At 39.8% G+C, this 18,353-nt stretch overlaps 1 long non-coding RNA gene across 5 annotated transcripts in view; it reads right to left on the bottom strand.

Moving 5' to 3' along the window:
* Nucleotides 1-842: 842 nt before the first annotated feature.
* Nucleotides 843-18,353, bottom strand: part of LOC140638903 (uncharacterized) — a 37,148-nt gene continuing 19,637 nt past the window's right edge. Inside the window, exons 2-4 of one of the 5 annotated variants that reach the window (XR_012035854.1) lie at nt 16,329-16,437; nt 13,924-14,743; nt 843-10,349 (exon numbers count right to left, since the gene is read on the bottom strand). This is a non-coding gene — a long non-coding RNA (uncharacterized lncRNA). The remainder of the gene's footprint in view (nt 10,350-13,923; nt 14,744-16,328; nt 16,438-18,353) is intronic. The other 4 variants (XR_012035853.1, XR_012035856.1, XR_012035855.1 and 1 more) reach the window with 4 other exon arrangements.

Raw genomic sequence — 18,353 nt, forward strand, 5'->3', positions numbered from 1 at the left:
AAGCATGACCAATTGAGGAAAGTGAGACTGACCAAAAGCACACACATGCCTGGTTGCAGCAAACAAATGCTTCTCAACCCCAGGATACTCTTGTGAAGTGAGAATACAGGCTATGTGGACAGGTTTTCTGATTTTCCCAGATAAGCTGGAAATCTAGATTTTTGCATGAGTTTTCCAATTTGTAATGTTGGCAACTAATTTAAAAATTTGTCAAAATAGTGTGTGGGCCAGAGAAAACAATCTGTGGCCGGATATGCCATGACAGCTGCTAGTTCACAACCCCTGGCTTGGAAAATCAGCTCCACATCTCTCCGCTTGATATGTGAGGCATTGCTCACCCCACCACCCTGCCTTTTCAAGAACTGAGCCCATAGGCCAGACAATTGGAAAGATGTCAAGTCCATGGTACACAGTGGTCAGTCTTCAGACTCATCCAGGAGCTGAATGCCCCTGTTTGCAACAACCTAACCCTGCATTTCTCATCATTAAAACCTCCCTGATTTCCAGAGCTGTGTGACTCCTCTCCCAGTACAGGATCTTCTTTGACAGCTTCATGACCCCTCTCCTGACCTTTCTTTGTATCTGTAAACTTTGTTAATGAATTTACTCATTTTTAAAACAGCTTTGTTGAGTTATACAGACCAGACAATCCACCTATTAAAGTGTACAATTCAACAGTGTTTAGCATATTCACATTAACTAATTTGTTATTTATGTCCTATTGACTTCTAAATAGGATTTGAGGTTGCTTACAAAATTAAACACAGCATAAAGAGGACAACTAATGAGAATAATACAGCTCCCTCAAATTAGAAATAGACTTTTCCAAGCACCCAAATAGGTTACTTCACTTGAGCATTTATTTTAGCTTAAGTCCCCTGGCAGAGAAGAAAAAAGAGAAATGAGTTGTATAATCCTCATTGTCTGATAAAACAACGCAGACAAATGTTCTCAAGAGAGATACTCTTTCCTGGCTAACAGTCCAAGGAGGACATTTGCATAAAGAGCCATTATTTGTTACTTTTATTGATGCATAAATGACTTTCATTCAGAACAATACTGACATTTCTCCACTTAAATCAATTATTGACACAATAGACTAGTTGGCAGAAATAAAATGTTCAGTATAACATTGCAATTAAGAACACAGGCTTTGGAATCAGAAAAACTTCCCCAATTATTAGCTGCATGACCTTGTGCTAAGTTATTCTGTCTCTATAGGCCTTAGTTGCCTCATCTGTAGAATGGAGTTAACAACAGTCTTTCTATCAGAGGATTCTGGCCTGAGGATTTGGAGAGTAAGGTTAGGGTGGTGCCTACATCATTTTTCCCATTAAGGTACTATTTCATTCTCCCCTTAATTAATAAATATCTTTTGACTCCTCACTTTGAGATTATGTAAATACCTTATTACCTCTCAAACTTACTTATTTATTTATTTATTTATTTATTTATTTATTTATTTATTTTTACCTCTCAAACTTTAACCCACTAGTTTTAGAATTCATTGATGATTCTTATCCAAATCAATCATTACTAGGATGACTGCCACATGACGATCTTTTAATATCATCATTTCTTCTGCAATTATAAGTTGACATACTACTATAGTTTAAAAAAAAGGTTTCTGAAATGAAAGGTTGTCTAAATAAATAAAAAGATGTTCATAAATCAGAAAACTTAGTATTGTTAAGATGGTAATATTTCCCCAATTTGATCAAAAGATTCAACACAATCTCTATGTGACTCCCAGCTGGCGTGTGTGTGTGTGTGTGTGTGTGTGGCAGAAATTAACAAGAATTAAGCTGACTTCAAAACTGAACTTTCTCAGGGTCCCAGGGCAGTCAAAAAAATCTTGGAAAAGAAGAACAAAGTTGGGTAACTAACACTTTTTTAATTTTAAAACTTACTTCAAAGCTACATTAATCAAGACAATGTGGTACTGGCAAAAGGATAAATATACAGATCAATAGTGCAGAATTGAAAGTCCAGATATAAACTTTTAAATTCATGGTCACTTGATTTTCCACAAGAGTGCTAAGACAATTCAGTGGGGCAAGAATAATCTTTTCAAAAATGGTGCTGGAACAACTGGATATCCATAAGCAAAAGCATGAAGTTGGATCCCTATATCATACCATCCTCAAAAAAAAAAAAAAATAAAAACGGATCAAAGACCTAAATGTTAGAGTTAAAAATAAAACTATTAGAAGGAAACATAAGAGTAAATCTTCATGACCTTGGGTTAGGCAATGGTTTCTTAGGTATGACACCAAAAATACAAATGATGAAAGAAAATATGGATAACTAGACTTCATCAAAATTAAAAACATTTGTGCTGCAAATGATGCCCTCAAGAAAGTGAAAAGACCACTCATCCACAGAATGGGAGAAAATATTTTCAAATCATATACCTGGTAAGTGGCTTATATACAGAATACATGAAGAACCTCTACAACTCAATAATAAAAAAGATCAATAACCCAATAAAAAATGAAAAAGGATCTGGATAGGAATTTTTCCAAAGAAGACATACAAATGGACAATAAGTATATGAAAAGATGCTCAGCATCATTAGTCATTAGTAAAATATAATTGAAAATTACAATGAGATACCATTTCACACTCAGCAGGACAGCTGTCACCAGAAAGACAGATTATAACAGGATAAGGAGAAGCTGGAACACTCCTACATTGCTAGTGGGAATGTAAAATGCGAAATGTAAAAGTAGTGAAGCTGCTGTGGAAAACAGTTTGGTCGTTCCTCAAAATGTTAAACACAGTTACCATATGCCAGCAAAATCACTGCTGGAGGAATCTACCCAAGAGAAATGAAAACACATATCCACAAAAATATTTTTACATGAATTGCCGTGAGTTAGTACACATAAAAATTTGGACACATAGTTCATGGCATATTTATTCATAATAGCTAAATAGTGGAAACAGTTCATATGCCCATCAAGTGATGAATGGATAAACAAAATATTGTACATCCATACAATGGAATATTATTTGGCAATAAAAAAGGGTAATGTAATGACGCATGCTACAACATGGATCAACGTTGAAAACATAAAGTGAGAGAAGTCAGTGACAAATGACTGCATATTATATGAATCCATTCACATGACATATTCAGAGCAGAAAAATCTACAAAAAGAGAGAGTAGAGTAGTGGTTGCCTGGGGCTAAGCAGTGTGGTGAGAAGTGAAGGGTGAGGAGGAGTGAAGGCTGACTGCTAATGGGGAGAGGGTTTCTTTTTAGGGTGATAATATGTTCTCAAATTAGAGGTGGTGATGGCTGCATGACTCTATGAATATACTATAGCCACTAAACCGTATACTTTAAATAAGTGAATTGTCTAGTAGGTGTATTATGTCTCCATAAAGCTACTGAAAAATCAACACATAAACATAACAAAATCAAATATATAAAACAAGAGAACTTTTCCTCCCCCTATTATTTATTTATATCAATGTGGATTCATGGATTCAATAGGTTATAATCCTTTGCCATTATCATTTATTTTAATGCTTAACTTGTCCTCTACTTTGCCACCAGGTATGGTTTCAAGCTGGCTACTGTGTCCTTTTGACATATGTTGATAATTCCTTGAGCATTTTTTTACTATTGCTTTCTTTCCCTCTTCGCACATGACAGTCTAGGCTTATCTTGCATTTTTCCTTTCTAGCCTGGGGCCAACTATTTTTCCAAAGAGCCCTGGTTCATTGGTGGAGAATAGTATTTAGAAACCAAGATTTGGGCCCTAGGTGTGTTCATTGCCGGTGGGGTGTTAGTACTTCTCTCAGCAAACAGAACTGTGATTTTAGATATTTGAATCATCATATGTACATACATACATGCATGCATACATATACATACCCTCACAATCTATATCCATGTCTATATCCAACTAGACTAAAACTCACAAGTTTACATTCATACCTCCAATTTCAACATAATACCATAGAGTTCATTCCATCCTTATCTCTTTCCATATTTTTTGTAACTCCTTTTTCTGACATTGACAAACCTGATATCCATTATCCACAATAGATGTACTTATTAGTTCAATCTTAGAATATTCAGAAAGTAATTTCAGAATTTCTAGCTCATGCCTCTGAGAAAATGAAGCCTACTAATTGGAGTTCAATATTTATTTAGAGTTTTTTGTTTTTTAGTCCAAGGATATTTAGTCCAAATACTGTGTTCAAAAGTTAATTGGGTTAGTTCTTTTCCCTCCATTTCAGTGTGGTCATGTTACTCACTTGAATTATGGTTCTGCTTGTTTTTGTTTGTATTAAATTTTAGAATTCCTCCCCCATCTCTGCTGATTTCCTTCCTTCCTTCTTCACTTCCTTCCTCCTTTCCTCCCTTCCTTCTTAAACTCTTTCTTTCTGTGTGAAGTATTAAGGTGATTCCAAAGACACGACTCAACAAAATTTCTATTCAATAAAGTGTCATTCTTCTTCTCATTCCCTCTACCCTTGTCTCTCCATTCCCAATAGTACCCTGTAGGTAACCAGGCTCACTAGTCTCTAGTTTATCTTTCCTGTATTTCTCTTTGGTCAAATGAGCAGATAGATACATATTTTCTAATTTACTCTCTTCTTTACACAAAAGATGGCATACTGTGGACAATTTTTTATGCTTTACTTTTTTTTAAGCTTAACAATACATCCTAGAAATTACTCTCAATCAGTTCATAGAGATCTTCATTTTTATAGCTGCATAGTACTCCACTGTGTGGATGCACCATACTTTATTCTATCACTCTGCCATGTGTACAATTAGGTTGTTTTCAGTATTTTCTTTTTTTTTTTTTTTTAAGATTTTATTTATTCATGACAGACACAGAGAGAGGTAGAGACATAGGCAGAGCGAGAAGCAGGCTCCCTGTGGGACGCCTGATGCAAGACTCAATTCCAGGGCCCCGGGATCACAACCTGAGCCAAAGGCAGATGCTCAACTACTGAGCCACCAAGGTGCCCCTGTTTCCAGTATTTTCTATTGTTGGAGTGTATTTTCAGGGAAAATTATCAGAATTGGAATTGTTGGGTCTAGAGGTAAAAGCATATGTAGTGTTGTTAGCTAGACAAATTCCCTTAATGAGGATTGTGAGGATTTGTACTCCCATTAGGAATCTGTAAAAGAGCCTATTTCCCTGCAGTCATACCAACACAGAGTGTTGTTAGGCTTCTTAATTTCTGTCAATCCAATGATGAAAAGTGGTATCTCAATGTAGTTTTAATTTGCATTTCTCTTATCATGAATGAGGTTGAACATATCTTTATACCCATGAGGACCATGTTTGTCTTTTTCTGTGAATTGTTGGTTCATGTTTTTGTCCATTTATCTTTTATAGTTTTTAAAGTTCTTTCCTTTGATTATAAATAGTTATTTTTTATTAGATATATTAACTCATTATCTGTGAAATATATTGAAATAATTTTCCAAGGTTGTTAGTTGCCTTTTAACTTTATATATGCAGGGAAGCCTTCTTTCATGAAATTTATTAATTTTTCTTCTATTGCATCTAGGTTTTGAGTCATAGTTAAAAGCCTTTGTCTGCATCCAGGTTCAAGAGGAATCCATTCATGTGTTTTTTTTTTATTTAAAAATTTTTTTAGCTTAATCCATATATTTATTATAACACTAATTTACTGGATACTATCCATGTTTTATTTTAGTACTTTGTAGGGTTTTATTTAGATAAATTTAGATTTATATAGCTTTTTAATTTAAAAAAAGTAAAAATTTAATTTTAGTGTAGTTAGCATATAGTGTTACATTAGTTTTGGGTGTGCAATACAGTGATTCAGCAGTTTTATACATTACTCAGTGCTCATTATGGTAAGTGTACTCTTAATCCGCTTCACTTATTTCATCTATCACTCCCCATCCACCTTCCTCTGGTAGCCATCACTTTGCTCTCTATAGTTAAGAGTCTGTTTCTTGGCTTGTCTCTTTTTTGATTTGTTCATTTGTTTTGTTTCTTAAATTTCACATGTAAGTGAAATCACATGGTATTTGTCTTTGTCTGACTGACTTATTTCACTTGGCATTATACTCTCTAGCTCTATCCATGTCATTGTAAATGGCAAGATTTCATTCTTTTTATGGCTGAGTAATATTCCATTGTATATATATGCACTGCATCTTCTTTATTTATCCATCTATTGATGGATACTTGGGCTGTTTCCATAATTTGGCTATTGTAAATAATGCGGCAATAAACAAAAGTGTGCATACATCTTTTCAAATTAGTGTTTCTGAATTTTTTCAGAATTACTGGTAGTAATTCATACTATCATATGGTAGTTCTATTTTTAATTTTTAGAGGAACCTCCATATTGTTTTCCACAGTTGCTGCACCATTTGCATTCCCACCAACAGTGTGCAAAGGTTCCTTTTTCTCTACTTTCTTGCCAACACTTGTTTCTTGAGGTTCAGATAGCATTTTAGGTAGCCAACCCAGTTGGAGTTTATTCTTATATATGATAATAAGTATGAGGAATCTAATTTTATCCTTATCTTTAAAAAATCTTTAAAGACATCTTTCTACCTATTTTTTTTTAAACAAGCATGTGACCTGTATCCTTGAGGACATCTGTAACTTGCTTACAAAGGTGGGTCCTGCATCTAAACCTAATATCACAGTGTTTCATGGGGATGCTTCCTAAGTCTGTGGGGTGGGTGGTAGCTGCTTCTTTGCTTCATTAAAGATTATGTCCCTTCTACCTCATGTTTTATTGTTCTTGTTTTTTTTTTAATTTTATTTATTCATAGAGACACACACACAGAGAGAAAGAGAGACAGAGACAGAGAGAGACAGAGACACAGGCAGAGGGAGAAGCGGGCTCCATGCAGGGAGCCCGACGCGGGACTCGATTCCAGGTCTCCAGGATCATGCTCCAGGCTGCAGGCGGTGCTAAACCACTGCGCCACTGGGGCTGCCCCTGTTCTTGATTTTGGTGGGTTTTAAGTAAAGGGGGTAGAGTAAAAATGGCCTTTACCCTGCCAACTTTAATTGGAAATCTGTTAAAATATATTTTTATTTTATTTATTTAATTTAAAAAAATTTTTAAGCAATCTTTTTTTTTAAATTTTATTTATTTATTCATGAGAGACACACAGAGAGGGAGAGGCAGAGACACAGGTAAAGGGAGAAGCAGGCTCCCCTGACTTGGGACTCGATCCCAGGTCTCCAGGATCACACCCTGGGCTGAAGGCAGTGCTAAACCGCTGAGCCACCTGGGCTGCCCTTAATTTTTAAATTTAAATTTAATTTATTTTTAAAAATTATTTGAGAAAGAGAGAGCAAGAGGGGAGGGACAGAGAGAGAAAGAGAGAGAGAGAGAATCTTAAGCAGGCTCTGCTGGTGCAATGTGGGGTTTGATCTCATGACTCTAAGATCATGACCCGAGCTGAAATCAAGAGTTGAATGCTTAACTGACTGAGCCACCCAGGCACCCCTATTTTATTTATTATTTTTAAAGATTAAAAAAAACTAATCTCTACACTTAACGTGGGGCTCAAACTCACAATCCTAAGATCAAGAGTCACATGCTGTACCAATTGAGTCTGCCAGGTGCCACTGTTTAAATATATTTTAAAATATGACATTTTAGCTTAAAATGACCTTTAGCATTTAAAAATAATTAAAAGTACATTTTAAATTTTTATAAAAAGCAGAAGTTCAGTTAGCTGAGAGTAGGGAAGATGCCTCCTGGAATAACAGGTAGAATGTAAAGTACAAATGAAAGTGTTAGTGTGGGATAAGACAGATTTATAGTAAAACAGGCTTCAGGGCGTTCAGGAAGTATGGAAAATTTCAGGTTTCCTCCTACAATCCTCCAAATGGCTGAGTTAGCTTGTGCTATTCTCCTCAAATTTGCAATATAACCAAACGGTGGAGATAGTAAATAGTCACTGAGCAAAATACTTGTATTTTTTTAAATTATGCTCTGAGTTATAGATCATCCTTCCAAAGACAAACCATGTGAATATTAGTAATATTCCTATTAGCTAATAGACTATTTTAATAAAACTTTCTGGGTTTTTAAAAGATTATTTATTTATTTATTTATTTATTTGAGGGAGAGAGAGAGAGCGAGCTTGCATGAGCTGGGGAAAGGGCAGAGGGAGAAGCAGACTCCCTGCTGAAGCAGAGTGCCTGACCTGGAGCTTGATCCCAGGACCCCGGGATCATGACCTGAGCCAAAGGCAGATGCTTAACCAACTAAGCCACCTAGGTGCCCCCAAACCTTCTGTTTTAATAGAAATAACACTTGGGTGGAAAAAGCACCTTAACTTTTGCTCATTTTTTGTGTATGCTTCTTATTCAGAAAGTCTGGCCATTGGGACCATGTCTCTAGCTTAAATGCCATTATTAACCTGCTAGAAGTTACTCACATTTCAGGTAGGAAACCCAGAAAGTAAACTGTGTATAAACTCTGTTAAACCCAGCCTATGGTGTGGCCAGTATTAGTCACTTAATGTTAATGTCTAAGACTTTATTGAGGATTATTTCATCAGATCAAGTGTGCTGCGAGATATCCAGGCAACCTGGAAGCAGTTGGCACATGTGGGGTAGGAAGAAGAGACGCTGAAAATAAGCAAATCCTTTGTAATTTTGCTCAGTGCAGGCCTTCTCCCAATATCCAAAGGAATTGTGATTTGTAACTCTCATGGCACCAAAGAACAAGCCATGTATCTTCTTCTTTATGAGGGGGTTGCCATGAACAGCAGGTCAAGAAGTACAGGTGACCCTGACTTGTCATTCTGCCTCTACTCTTCAGCTGAAGAATGAAGTATGTTGGGGAAGAGCATGCAGAGGAAAAGATCAAGTGTTCTCATTTTTATTTTCAAGTTTAAGCTGTTTTAGGGTCATCATCTAACCTTTATGGAACCTTCCCATAAAGTAGAGAGGGCCTAAATTAGATGAGCAACTGCAGGTTCTAGACAGAGGAGAGGTCATTACTTGGGAACTGGGCCCATTTCCTAGTCTGCCACATGACCTCATGGCCCAGGAGTCCCCTGAGTCATCTCTTTACCACTCAGTTGGCAAATGCCTATTGTCTGCTCTGTGTGTTTGGCAATGTGCCATAATCTTGTGAAAACAGTTTGGGGATTTTTGCACTCTTTCTGTATCAGTCTGCTCTAGCTGCCATAATAAAATACTACAAACTAGGCTTAAATGACAGAAATTTGTTTTCTCGAAGTTCCGGAAGCTGAATCTAAGATAAGGTGCCATTAGGGTTGGTTTCTGTTGAGACCTTTCCCTCCTGGCTTGTAGACAGTCACTATCCTGCTGTGTCCCCACATGGCCTCTCTCCTGTGCACATGTGGAAAGAGAGATCTACCGTGTCTCTTCCTCTTCTTATAAAAACACTAGTTCTATCAGATTAGGGTCCTACCCTTACAACCTCATTTAACTTTAATTGCCTTTCCAAAGGCCTAATCTCCAAATAGTCATATTGGGGGTTAGAGCTTCAACAAATGAATTCTGGGGGACACAATCTGATCTGTAACAGTTCACTTCTGGAATTTTAAGATTTTTATTAGAAGTTTGAATCACAAACATATTTGGTCTAAGTGAGATTTTATCTATTGGATTACACATCTACCCTCACCTAAAGTATTTGAGATGACTGGGCAGACTAGATTTAAGGACTCTTATCCTTCCAAATAATTGGGTGTAAGCAATGAGATGGATCCACACAGTTATCACACCTATAGGGCCAGACATAACTTATAGGGTAGAGAGTCATTTCCACAGTCCTGCCAGAGATTGTGTATGCTCCCAGCATGGCACCCTGCACACAGTAGGCACTCCATTCAAATGGGCTGAGTGAATAAATGAACAAATAAGTGAACAATGATGATTTCCACTGAATATGGGAAACGTCAGAGATAGAGGGTTTTAGTAAAAGGAGGCTGCCTATCTCCCTTCTGTCTGTCATTCACACAATTCTGAGTTTGAGTCTTGAGCATCTTACCTTTAGCTCTGGGTTTATTTTACTTCATGTGCTTCAGGAAGGGCAGGGCTCCCTCCAAGTCTTTGTGAAGTGAGCCTTAGATAAACTGCAGAGGTGTGAAAAGCACCTGTCTAAGAAGATCTATATGATGTCTCCTGTAGGTCTTTAATCTGGTTCCTCCAGGGTGCGTGGCATTGGCGGTTCATGGAGGTTCAATCAAATGCAGACAGGTGGGAATGGATTTCTTCTTTACGCAGCTGGCTAGATGGTGAATCTCTTTCTTTTTTTTCTTTTGCTTCGCAATGCTCACAAACTTATCTTGAGCTCTAAGATGGCTGGGACTCCAAAGGATCTGAACTACTGCCGTCTGATAACCAAGGAGAATGTTATTGTAAAAAAAAAAAAAAAAAAAAAAAAAAAAAAAAAAAAAAAAAAAAAAAAAAAGAATGTTATTGTAAAAATCTGCTTAAGGAGTCTGCCAATTTAACTTTAAACTACATATGAGCTGCACTGCAGAGGAGAAACATTCAGCCTAGGTCTATTTCACGATGATTACATTAATGACAAAATATTTCATAATTTTTCGAGCTATTTGGGGTAAATTAAGCAAATTAAGTCTACCTTGCAAAACTGGAATTGGAATAAAGCTATTAGAGTACTATTCCTACTCTAGCAAAACTATATAATTAAATGTAGAAGAGTTAATAAATATTTGATAAACTTAATACAACTTAACATCCACTGAGTGCCTACTATGTATGTATAAGGCATAATGCTTGATGCTACAAGGTCTGCAAGAAAAGAATAAAATAATTTCTCAAGTAGCCTTAGCTTCCTAGTATTTTATGTCACAATAATATGAAAATACATAGTGTCTTTTAAAAAATCAGCTTGTGCATTATATCTTTAAGGACTCAGCACCCCCTATAAACAATTTTAATCCTACTGTACCTTAGAGGAGTTCTGTGGACACAAACAATTATAAAAAGTTCTGACCTTAAGAATAGCTTGTAAAATGGTACAGCTTAAATAATGCTGTTAAAAACATTAAACAGGGTATTCTAGCTGAGAGCCAAAACAAAGGCACGAAATTCATTTATGGGCTTCTCTGCCAGGGGTACACATACATTGTCATTTGCTGATCTAATTCTCTCTTCGTCTTGAAATGTTTTCCCTAAGCTCACACAGAGAAATCTACCAAGAGAGAAGAGAGTTCTCTCACCTACAAAACTCAATCTGGATTCAAGAGCGGATGGATAACACTGGTTCCTCTCAAAAAGGCTCTTATTACTGATAGTATTCTTTCCCCACCCCCTTCCTGCACTCACCAGAAGGCTCTATAGAAAGTCTCCATAATTTGCTCCTTTGTGTTTCTCATTAGGGCTTGAGAGGAACCCTATTGAGCTTCCCTGACATTATCTCGGTCCACCTGATGCCTGGGTGTTTTGAAATGTCATATTGTTTGAGGGATAATACCAGCCCTGATTATGTCAGTCATAGAGCTGGGCATGGAATAAGTAAGTGAAGAGGGACCACAAGGAAGAAAGTCAAGGTCATTCATACACGTTCAAGACTTTGGGCCCTTGGTACTCTCCAGGACCTTTCAGGGCCAAACTGGCATTGGTATTGCAATCCCAGGGTGAATTCTATGTATGCAATTGGCAACATGTTCCTTGGCCCCAGAAGTAAGTTTGAGCCCCTTCATCACAAACAGGGGGAATCGGGGGGCACTGAAGCCTCATAACTATGACAACCACAGACAGCAAAAAAGAGCAGTGAACTGGATCTGTCAAGGTTGACACCAGCACAGTCAAGGCTGATCTGCTCCCGGGAGAATGGGGTTGAAGACCACAGGTAGCTCCCACTTGCCCAGTGTGGTAACTGTAACTGTAGACTCGGCCAAAAAGCATAGGCACTAGCTTCTGCTGGTTGCTGATGAATAAATGAACAAATGAGTAAGTGAACAATGATGATTTCCACTGAATATGGGAAAGTCTCCTTCTCATTGTGGGCATGCCGACCATTGCTCACAGTCATAATGAGAGCAGAACCTCGCACCCATCTCCATTTTCCCAATCAGAACACATCGCTGCCTCCCTCTCCCTGGCACTGTGCAGTGGGCAGTCCTGGGCAAGGCCAGCCAAGTGTCTATGATCCCAGGACACTAAGAACATGCAGAACCAGCAAACCGCTCTAGTTCCCTCCTCCCCTCTGCCCTCCTAGGGTCTTGCATCTCCTCAGGGGAGTCCAGGGGGAAGTAAACACAAGTGACATGGGTCTCAGAGACAACTTAATGCTAAATCCACAAATTCAAAGCCTGCTGAGATATGTGCCAGGGAGCACATACATGGATAAATCAGGCTTATGGCAATAAGGAGGTGTGGGCCCAGTGTCTGAGCTGACTCTCTTAAACAAATGCAAAATTACAACACCCTGAAAAACCAGATCAATACAAAACAAGGCCTTATAGCCTCAATAAAACACACCTGCGGGCTTCTAGGGTCCCATAGCCCACTACTATGCAATTCCTGATCTGGTCTATGCGCTCTTCTTATGGACGGGGAGACTGAGTCCCAGGGGGTAAAGTTACTTGTTCCTGGATAGGGCTAGAATCTGGGCTACCTAAATTTCCACATATGGCTGGTGACCTCACAAAACCTGCCTCATTATTTATTGGGGGCTGGCAATGGATATTGCTAGACTTCCAAGTCCCCAACCTTCAGGTGTGTGGACACCAAGCCCCACCTGACCAGGACTGCCTGGGAAAGGTTGAGCCACCCATTGTGGGCATGGTTCCCAGATAGACTGGATGGCCTCTGGCTCAGTTTCTACATCTTTAACCTGGAGTTGAAGCTTCCCAATCTGTCTACCTTCTGTCATGAGAGGTTCCTTCCTTGCCTGGAGGATCAGGGTTCTACATTCAAGGCTGCTGACCATGGAAAGTCCTGAAAACAGTGCCTGATACACAATGATTGCTCATTAAGTGTCTGTTAACATTGTGGGGTTCTTGTATTGGTGTTATTATTTGATATGGTCTAAAACACCATTGGTAGATGAATGAATAAAGAAGATATGGTAATTATATACAATGGATTATTATTCAGCCATAAAAAGAATGAATCTTGCCTTTTGCAATGACATGGATGGATCTAGAGGGTATAATGTTAAGTGAAATCAGTCAGAGAAAGACAGATACCATATGATTTCACTCATATGTGGAATTTAAGAAACAAAACAAATGAGCAAAGGAAAAAAAGAGAGTCAAACCAAGAAAGAGACTCTTACCTATAGAGAACACAGTGATGGTGACCAGACAGGAGGTGGGAGGATGGGGGAAATAAGTGATGGGAATCAATGAGCACTGAGGAATGTACAGAATTGCTGAATTGCTGTATTATATACCTGAAACCAATTTAACACTGTATGTTCACTATACTGGAATTAAAACTGAGAAATAAATAAAATAGAAGATACAATACCATTGATAAAATTAAAATGTTACCTGGAAGCCTAACTAATAGGAAATGACTCAAAAGATGCTTAGTGTGTGATTCACACAGCTACTAAGGAAAATTACAAGGAGAGGAATTACGTGGCCCAGCTAGGAAAACAGAAAAATGAAAACCAAGCAGCAATGCTATCCAGGGTAAACCTTTTCACCAGCCAGGAAGATAAGAATTAAGCAAATTTGTTCTCAAGAAAGATATAGCAGAGAGCTTTTTCTGAAAAAGAAAAATTGAACAATCTGCTTACTAAGTCCTCTTAAGAAAGAAAATTTCTTTTAGTAAATACTCCATGTTCAGAATGATCATGAGCCACAAAAGTCATTTTTCCTCAAGTGAACTAAGATGGAGTTTCTTGTAAATTGAAAATCCCCCCCCCCAAAAAAAAAGAATTGGAAGTGGAGGCAAATTCATCTTGAGCTATTAAAATGAACATACCTTCCTGGCCATTTTAAGTTGTTTTTTGAAGCTGGGTTTCTGTACGCAGTTAGCGTACTGGGGAATGTGCACCTCCAAGCCTTTGACTCTTGCTTCCTCATCTGCCACAGTGGCACGGAAATTTCTGCTTCATCTGATGTGTACCACTGCTGTCTCCAAGCTTCCAAGATCTATCTTTGCAGCACTTTGGCACTTTCTCCCAGGGGTCACATGTGGTATATGGATATAGAAGTGCTTCCACATCAACAAACTCTCCCTTGTGCAATCTTGTGCCCCTATCCCTGGGTGGTCCATACCTCCAGGATCCAGGCCCTATGAACTCTTCTCCTGGGGACAGTCACTTCCATCCTTTGGCAGGTGTCTTACACTTCCCCAGCTGTGTTGTTAAGACTTGACCCCTGATTTTGGTTTGGTGCTGGGAGGAGAGGCAGGTGTACATCCTGAGAGGAGTATACAGGGCTTTGAAAGGCAACTGCTTCTGTCTGCATGGTCTTCCAGCTAACCTCTAGCTGGAGGGGTGGCTCACCGGAGCAGGGTCATGGGGTTTCGAGGGATCTGGGGCTTCAAGGTTGTCAAGTGCATCCACCAGAATGACACCATCTCAGTCCTCAGGGTGCCTCCTTCCCACCTCAGCTCCTGAATTGATACAGCAGATCTGCGGAGGTTAAGAACTCAATCCATTTTGGAGGATTGGGGCCACTCCCACGACAAAGTCCTGGGCCTGACTTTTCCCACCTTGTGGATGCAGCAGATAAGAGTCTCTTTATATGCTGTTGAAGAGGCCCTCCAAATTTCATACTCTGCTTTTTATGGTCTTTTTCTAAGGCATCAATCACACCCATTAAAAAGCATTTCATTTCATTGGGATCATTCATTTCACTATAATATTATTCTAAGCCCATCACGTCTCAAGAGCTGGAGATATTTCCCCTGCCAGGACTCATATCCCCAACCAAGCCCCATTCACCTTCATGAATGTCTCCCAGTTTTACCCTCGGCACCTCAGAACCAGCAGAGCTCCATCTTTCACTGGTACAGCCTTAGGCCATCCCACTGGTGGGTGACTAAGGGCCAACATCCCACTTCAGAGTCTTCTTCCTTGGACCTGATCTCAGTGTCTTAGGCACAGTGTCCCAGGGAACAGGTTCTGAGAGTCTGAGATTTGTGGTCAGGAAATTTACTGGGGAGCCTAGAACCCCACACATGTGGGGGACTGCAGGCTGAAGGCGCTGAGCTGTGACGTGGCCTCAGGCTACTCCATTGCAGCTCTAGCGCTGGATAGCCTTTCATAGTCATTCAACCTGCCTTGAGACAACCAGGCCCAAACCCTGAGACTGACCCATTGACCTGTCATTGAATGTGGCTGCCCTGGGGAACAGTGTGACTTTTGCTGAGGCAGCTGAGGACAGTTCCCAGAGAGGTTCTCAGCTGAAAACTGAGGAAGGTCACCTCCCTGAGCAGTAGAGGAACAAGTGTCCTGGCCCGAAAGGTACATGCATGGCACACTCTTCTTTGGTTAATGCAGATGATGCCTCATTACCTCCCTTATCCCTGGGCCCCTCCACACTGCAGCTAGGGACGTTTCCAAAATGCAAATCTGATCACATGATGGCCAACATACCTAAAACCTTCTTATGGCCTCCCAATGTCCTCCGAATAATGTCCAGTTGCCTTAACATGGCTCATAAAATTTTGTATGATCTGGCCTCTGCTTACCTTTGTGGCCTCATTTTTCAACGCTTCTCTTGAATGTCTTGTTTCTGACCTTAGGAAAGTCCTTTAATTTTATAGCTGTACCAGGCCTGTGCATGTGGTATGCGTTCATGTGTGCCCAGGGTGGGAGGAAGTGAAGGGTGTCTGCCTGGGACACCCCTTCTGCCCCCACCTCATCCCTTCCCATGACCACTCCCTCAAACACCTCCAACTGGCTCACTTCTTTATCCTTTACTTCCTACTTTTTACTTTCTCTTAGAAGTCTTCCCTGATTCTCCAGTGTTAGCTGGTGTTCCTCTTCTATGGTTCTCATACTTACTGTACTTCTGCCACCATGCTGTTCATAATGTGTTTTAATTGTTTGCTATTCAGTCTCCCTGAGAGGACAATGACCATGGCTGTCTTGTTCACTGTTGTATTTCTAGATCCTTGTGGGGTGCCTGGTGCATAGTCTCCTAAACAAATGAATAAATATATGGCCACTGGGGTGGGGGGCACATGTCGACAATTTAAGAGAAAGAAAATATGGAAATAAACCACTAAAGGTAATTACACTTTTGGTCAAACAGGCTTAGACAGAGAGTGGAACTAGTTTTCAAGGGCAGATCCTCTCTGAGCACAAAGGCCAGTGGTATCTATCAAGCATGTGACAAAGGTGAACTCACCCAGCGGAAATGGGATTCAACACTGACCTTTACAGAAGAGCCACTCTGGATGCAGGAACTCCAGGGTGAAAAGGCCAGATATCTGGAAGGAATCTCAAAGAAAGCCAACCAAGTAGTCAGGGAATTGAAGTGATTCCTGAGGAAGGAGAGAGAGATTGGACAGGTTAGGACCCTGAAGGTTTAGGCCAAAGGGCACAGGTTGAAGTCTCCAGCAGAATTCAGGATATGAACCAGACTAATGCACGGAGGCTGAAACACTGGAATTAGAGGTATTCTGGAAGCCTACATGACACTGATACACAGATGTAAGGAAAGTTCCTTACAGAAAGCAGATATGTAGATTTCACTTCCCAAAAATGACAGAGGCAAAAACGGGGATGCTCATCACTCTGAGAAAGCCTGGGTAGTCACAGCACTATCTTGTCTCTCCGACCACGTGGGAGGAGTAGAATAGAGGGATCACCCTTTTCTCACTGGACCTGCTCCTCACAATAGCTCCACACTGTCAGGGCTGCATCCAGAGTAGGCATCTAGGTGGTGTTTGCTAACAAGTCCTTCAGTTAGTAAAAAGACATAAATAATTTGGCAGAATACTTTGGTCTTTAGTAGGAAAAAAAAAAAAAAAAAGGAACTCAAAGTAGGATCCTTTAGAGCACAGAATGCCTTCTGAATGTAACATGACCTCTCTGGGCAGCCATCTATTGTTTTGTGCCCCAGTTTCCTTCTCTGTAGAATTGGACTGTCACGAGGATTAAAGAATTTACTATACGTAAGAATGCAGTCTTGGCCAGCCATTTACTGCTCTGGCATCTTTATATACAAGAAAGAAAGAGGTGATGCCCCATGCAGGGTTGTTATGGGTATCAAATGACAAAGCACCTAAGAAATTTCTGCAGATGTTTTAAAGTGCCGTCTGTAAATTAGAAGATCAGAATATGTGTGTGGGTGTGTTTGTGGGTAGGTGTGTGTGTGTGTGGAGGGGCATGTTCCTGTAAGCAATTATGTTGTAGGTCTGTGTTTTTCAAGCATAATCTCTCAACACCTGAGTGGTGTCTAGTATGTGTTTCCTGAGGGGATGAGTGGGTGGTGGAGATGCCAAACTGACATGGACAAGCCCATGCGCAGACCCGGGTGGGGGGTGGGGGAGGAAGACAGCGTTTCCGCCCCCTCTGTGGATCAAGGGCATAGAAATCCATTAAAAGAGGAGAGATAACACCTCTCTTGTCTGTTGCCATTCCCAGGCTCACAGGCCCTCAGTGACCCCCACTCGAGGACAACAGCTGTGCCCTGCCATGTGCTGGTTGACAAGGAATCCTTCTCTTCTTACACCAAGGTGCCAGATGCCAAGCAAACACAAAATCACATGTGCAGATGTGTTCACTCTTATTTGGAGTGTTTTTGTTACCTTTTTTTTTTAAAGATTTTATTTATTTGCTCATGAGACACACACACAGAGAGGTAGAGACATAGGCAGAGGGAGAAGCAGGTTCCCTGCAGGGAACCTGATGTGGGAATCCCAGGACCCCGGGATCACAACCTGAACCAAAGGCAGATGCTCAACCACTGAACTACCCAGGAGCCCTGCTTTTGCTACCTCTCGACAGCAGATGTTTGTATCTGAATTGCTTCCAGACATTAACCAGGTATTTTGCCTGATATGTTTACAGTGTTGCAATGCAGTAAAGGACAAACTCTAAAGCCATGAATTGCCATTAGTATAGGATCATCTCCTAACTCATGCTCCCTCTCTGTTCTTCTCTTAATATATACACCTGGTATAGACAAATCACACCTATAAACTGTGTACTTGAATCTTTTCGAGATGCCATAAGTATGATGTTAACAATGAGAAATAGAAAGAGAAGGCTTTCAAACCTTGAAGCTGTGTTTCAGAAATAGTTACAGATAGAGATATATATAAGCTATTAGGCCTTTTTCTAAAAGAACATGAGTAGAATGAAAAATCTATCTCAATATGGATGAAAAAATATATATAGGTTGTTTTTGTTTGTTTTTGTTTTCGACAGAATATTGGTATAATAAGGGGCAAAC

The sequence above is a fragment of the Canis lupus genome, chromosome 8, assembly GCF_048164855.1.
Source record: "Canis lupus baileyi chromosome 8, mCanLup2.hap1, whole genome shotgun sequence".
Classification (NCBI taxonomy): domain Eukaryota; kingdom Metazoa; phylum Chordata; class Mammalia; order Carnivora; family Canidae; genus Canis; species Canis lupus.